General features: G+C 33.7%; 1 protein-coding gene across 1 annotated transcript in view; it reads left to right on the forward strand.

The window, feature by feature from the left end:
* Positions 1-3620: 3620 nt before the first annotated feature.
* Positions 3621-5906, forward strand: part of LOC108751263 (GTP-binding protein Rhes) — a 25954-nt gene continuing 23668 nt past the window's right edge. Inside the window, exon 1 of the mRNA XM_018491349.1 lies at positions 3621-3730. The gene's annotated coding sequence lies outside the window, so the exon portion shown is untranslated. The remainder of the gene's footprint in view (positions 3731-5906) is intronic.

Consider the following 5906-nt stretch of genomic DNA (forward strand, 5'->3'; position numbering starts at 1 on the left):
TAAATGCGTAAAATATCGTTATACTTATAAGGCAATCCCCTTTCCTTCTACTAACTCTATTTTCAAATTGACGGCTTTGTAAGATTGCAAATAAAATTTATATAATGTGAATATATGTATTATACATACACACACGCACACACACACACACACATATATATACATACGTATACAACATATATATAATATTTTATATATTTTAATTCTCCAAAGACGTTATATAATTTTTTGTAACATTTTCTGAAATATCTATGGTCGTTCCACGAATATATTGAACATATAATCAAAGCTATAAATTCTGAATAATCGTAAAATTTTCTCGTAACGATGTATTAAAAATGAAACAATTGACGTTTGATAGTGATTGAAGATACGATCGTTTTATATTCTCAACGTCGAGGCATTATTGGACCTCTTGATCTTTAAAAATCTTAAAGGCGCGTATGTTATATGTGGCTACACGTAACAATCATATTCGCGAAGAATTTTTATACGATTCATGTGACGCAGTTACGATTGTCGTAAAATGGTGTAACTTTGGTTTAAAATCGGGATGACTCTTGGCAAAATTTTGATAATATTCACGCACAGAAAAAAATCTATTAAAAAAATGAATAGCTTATTTTTTTTTAAGTAACAATTATTTTTAACAAAAAATACTTTCTTGATAATAGTTTTAAAATATAGACACTTAATAAATACAAAATTAAAAAAAAACTCGTTATCATGTATTCAAACCAAGAATTTATTTTTTTAGTTATGAAATTCTACAAAAGGAGTTACTTTATATAGAATAAATAAATCGAATTTGTTTTATTTAATAAGCTTAAGTCTTAAGCTTATTAGGATTCAGAATATATTTTGAATAAAGATTGTGATGAATTTAGGATAGATTTGCGAATATATAAATTTTTGAAATAGTTCAAATAAGAATTAATCCTTTGAGCTTTTTAACTTATGGAAGATTTTGTTGTCTAAGTTTTTAGGACACTGAATTCAAATCTGGTCTTAGAATTCTAAAATTCAAATTTGAAAAAATTATTTCCAAGTTTGAATGTAGCCTCAAAATATCGATTTTCAAAAGGATAGTAATTTGTACGAAGAAGGGAGGATCTAGTTTAACATGGTTCATGATCAAAGTTTGAAAGTCAATTTGGAAATGAGTATCTACCGCATCTACTAACTGTTTACGTAGCACTGATGAGTTTCAAATAAAGCGAAACCGGAAACTTGATACGTATATTACACCCCCCGCCCCCCCCCACACACACACACACACACATATGTTATATATGTTATACTTGTAATTAAAAACTCCTTACAACCGAGCTTTATGATAATAAAATTATTTCTTTTTAATTCTGTCTATCATATTAAATTTACTATTGTTTACTTCTGACTTTTTACCTGAGATTTGAATAGAGTATTATCAATTTACCTCAAATTTCAGCAAATTTTGCCGTGAGCAGTTTATAAAATAAAAGGAGGTCTCGAGGTTGCTAGTCTACAAAGAATTAATATTAAAATACAATATATATTTTTCTGTGTGCAAACAAGACGCATGTCAAACTCGAAACATAAGACATCTTAAAACATCTTTAAGATTTTGGATATGCCTGTTCAAAGCATGTTTTAAATTCAATTTTTTGATTAAAGTTATCCTGATTGAGAGAATCAAAGTTCATTTTACAGCACTTATTGTTAGCTGTATTGTGAGAAACAATTTTTTATTTTTACGATTTCGCGCGAAAGCTTCCTGGAAAAATCTGAAGAACATTTCAATCATTCGTACGTTCTTTGAAAAAGCTTTTCGAACGTCTTTTATATTTTTGCGCTATGTTGTCATAGGTTTTATTTTTGGAACCTCGTGAAAGAACTTTCCTTGTCCTATCGCGCCAAGTCACTCGCACTTATGCTTTGTTTCATGTCTTTTCGATATTCTATCCTCATTTTTTAGCATTAAATTTCCTGCTCACTGTTCCGCAACAGAGGTGAATCCTTCGCGTGTCGGAGGAATACAAAGCGTAGAAACGAAGACTTTTTATCTTGCATCACATAATTTTCTTTATGTTTATCTTCTTTAATGTTCTTCATTTAAACTGCTCACGGCAAAATATTTATTATATCAGCACATCGCCATCCTAAGAAACATAAACGTACAATTTTGACGACAGTTGTTTCTTCATTTAACTTTTATTTCCATTTCATTTAAAGTTGATATGTCAGCATGGCGAAAATATTACATTTTAATGTATCGCTTTGACAGAAAAATGATACATCGCAAATTAGTATTTTTTTAGTAGAGCATTTTAAAAATTCTTTCTGATTAGAACAACGTTTTAAATAGGATAGCACATACAACTTCACTATTTTCTTATACTTTCAACTATCGAATCGAACTCGAAAGATCGTCGTAGAAACGAAAAAATCTTCGTTTCTGCTTACGAATTTTATTTTAAAAACCGAGGAGGGTAACCAGCTGAAATATTGTCTCACAGATTATACGATTTCATTTGATTTCATATAATTTTATCTTTTACAAGATTACAAATAATTTTCATCACTACATATGAAGTCATTTGATAAAATAAACGATTTTATTTAATATTATATAATAATTTCTCGTGGTTGCATATGCAATTATCGGATTATAGATTATACATAGGGATTTTATACGAATTTTACAATAATTTCGAGGACTCGGTCCCACGATTACATTAAGTGATTATCCTCTCGTTAAAAGCTTTAATCATCCTACGCTTTTATAATTTCGACAAGCCATGTAGTTCTGTGTTTGTAATTTCGGCGTAAAAACAACGGTGTGAGAAATGCCGATTAAGAATCCCCCATCATTGTACAAGGGGCGCACGAATCTCGCCGATGATTTTTACGCGTGAGAGACAGAGAGGGAACGGACTCTCCTGCGATACTCCTATGAGTTACGAGGGCGCAGGATCGCGCAATGCTGATGGTGCTTTTCTCTGTGTACTGCGTGTGTACGCTATTACAACCAGGCGGAGGATGACGGCGTTAGCGTGGGGTTGTACGCGCCGCGGGGAAGCGTGACGAGGAACGAGAGAACGCGCGCATGATAGGGAGAGAGAAGTAGTAAAAAGGTGGGAGGGACGCTTGGCGGAGGAAGAGGAGAGAAGATGAGTGGAGAGAACGAGAAGGCCGATCGTAGGGGTTGAGAGCAGCAAGGGGGAAACGGAGCACACGGTACGGAGCAACCCCCATTGCCTCGGCAGTGGTTCAGTCAGCGTTTAGCACCGGCGTCGCTTCGCTTCGCTCCACGCTCGGGATCACCGTCGGATACGTCCTCGTGCACATCGTCGCGTGCCCCCCAGTTTGTCTCGAGAGATCAATGAGCCCGCGACACATCGGCAGCCACATCCGGGTTTCGTTCAAGTAAATCGCGCCCGTAAAGCCACTGTGACGCAGAGAGCTGAGGAGAAAGAGCTGGTACACCGATAGTCAAACGTGATAGTCGAAGCTGCCACTTGTCGCTGCAGCCAGGGATAAAGAAAGCAAGAGGGAGAGAAAGAAAGAGAGAGAGAGGAAAAAGGTGAGAAAAAGGGAGAGTGTGTGTCGCGAGAAGTGTTAGAGCGTGGACGCGAGATCGAAAGAAAAAATCGAGGACCTGTACAGGTCCTTAACGTTCAGGACGGTGCATGTCTCGGACCCCGTTTCTCAGCTTTTCCTCCGGCAACGCTTTGTCTACGTTCCTGAGGTAAGCAGAACGCGAATGATGAAGAAAATGTTCAAATCTGTGCTTCTTAATTGTACCATATTATATTGTTATAGAGAAACAATCATTTTGTTTTTGTAATTTGCCTTTATGAGACAATCATTTTGTTTTGCAGTAACAAAAAAGTCTTTTAAAATTTAATCGGGAGTCCTATTTTTGTCACAAAATCTCAAACCTTGCAAGTTACAAGAAAGTAAATTCTTCCAAAAAAATATATATATACTGCCAATTATTAATTACATTAATAATTTTAATTACAAAAAAAATGATTTTACAAGAAATATTTACTCATAATTGATATATACGAAAGAAATTCATGAACTTTAATGTTTGTCGATCTTTTTTTTAATTATTTTATCAAATAAATTTTTCCTAATAATTTTGGGATCATTTTTTATATGGAAATACATATAAATTTGTTTTCCTCACTTTCTCTCTCTAAGTAGAATATTATTCAGGAGAAAATACTACTTATTATATGCGGTTGCATTTAGGATGGAAAAAGTAATGAAAAAATGTAGGCAATATGAAGAATTAACTCGTCAATGCAAATATCCTGTATCATATCGCAATTAATCATAATTATTAGTGACTGTGATTGAGCGTGCTCATAACGGGTTAAAACGTTCTTTCGAATATCGTATATCTGTTCAGTGATATATTGGCGATGAGGAACGTCTTGAAGGAAAAACCCTCAGTTTGTGATTTGATCTCCTATTTGCTCAATGTCCTGCCAGTCCGTCTGGCAATCCTTTCAAGTCCTCCCAAGCTTTCGATTCTTTATATGACGTCTTAACCTCGTTGCTTCAAAGAAGAAACTTTTCGGGCATCTCATTGTTGAAATTGCAAAATCCCAAATCTTGTAAGTTACAAGGAAATAGATTTTTCCAAAACTGTAATACAGTTATTAATTTCATTAATAATTTTAGTTAATACTTTCAAAAATTATACATATTTTGAAAAAAATATTATATCATAGCTGATATTTCGTATTAAGTCATTTCTTCCATTAGAGATAGAAATATTTATCTTTGATCGCATAGATTTATTATATTTTTTTCTCACATTTGATATATGATGAATTTAGATTATATTAATCTCTTCAGTGTCCTAGAACTTTATCCATTTTTTATCTAAATGTGTGAAATTAATAGGTGATGCTATCGTCGTTTCTTTTAAAAAAGGATGTATATTCACGATTTACGACGACACTAAACTCTCTCGTATTTATTCTGCAATAAAACTTACAATAAAACTTGAATATTTTTTCTATTTACAGTAGCTTTTTTAATAGAATTAAAAAAAAATAGGATTAAAAAACGATGAAATTACGTGCACGGCATGGTGAATACAATTTCTGTATTCATAGAAGGTAATAGGAAAGGCTGCTAATTGGTACTTCTCTGTAAATATCAGCTTCAAAGAGCAGTGTGTTTTTTGAATTTTACATTTTGCTACAAAACCGATTTAGCACAAAAAGAGAAAAAAAGGTATCCACTTGGTGGTCGATCATAGATTTTCCACTAAGCGGTTGAGAGATAATCCCTTAAAACTCTACGCATAGTATATATTGTACATGCTTTCCGCAAATAGCGCAAAGTCCACACGTATGCCGCTACTGCGCGACATTTTTTCTCCTTCGAGAAAAAACGCGCGGCTTTGAAAGAGTTAATAATTATGTGCTCGTGTGTAGCATGGACATTATTGATTCGCGAGCCATAGTCGTATCATACGCCTTGTAATAAACCATTAGGACACGTGCTCGTATTTGAAGACGTAATATTTCAGCATAGATTCAAAATATCGCAGGGACCGGAAGAATCATAAAGCTGAAGCTTATATGTATTTTTCAATAATCGATACATATTAGGTCGGTTTGCGAACGAAATTTTATACGTACGGTCTTCCGACGTATAATTCATAATCATACGGTTCTTTAGTTACGGTAGATGCCAACGTGATTATTTTCTTAAATAAAAGAATGTAAGGCCAAATGAGAGTTGGACTTGTGCACGCATATTAGTAACTATAATATAATTATATCTATCATTAGTTTAAAATAAAAAGAGATTGATGTACAAACTGGACGTTCCAACTTTTCTTTGAGTCATCCTCAGCGAAATATCAAAAGCCTGTGTCCTTATCACAGTTATCTTTC

Source organism: Trachymyrmex septentrionalis, unplaced genomic scaffold (assembly GCF_001594115.1).
Source record: "Trachymyrmex septentrionalis isolate Tsep2-gDNA-1 unplaced genomic scaffold, Tsep1.0 scaffold43, whole genome shotgun sequence".
Lineage (NCBI taxonomy): Eukaryota > Metazoa > Arthropoda > Insecta > Hymenoptera > Formicidae > Trachymyrmex > Trachymyrmex septentrionalis.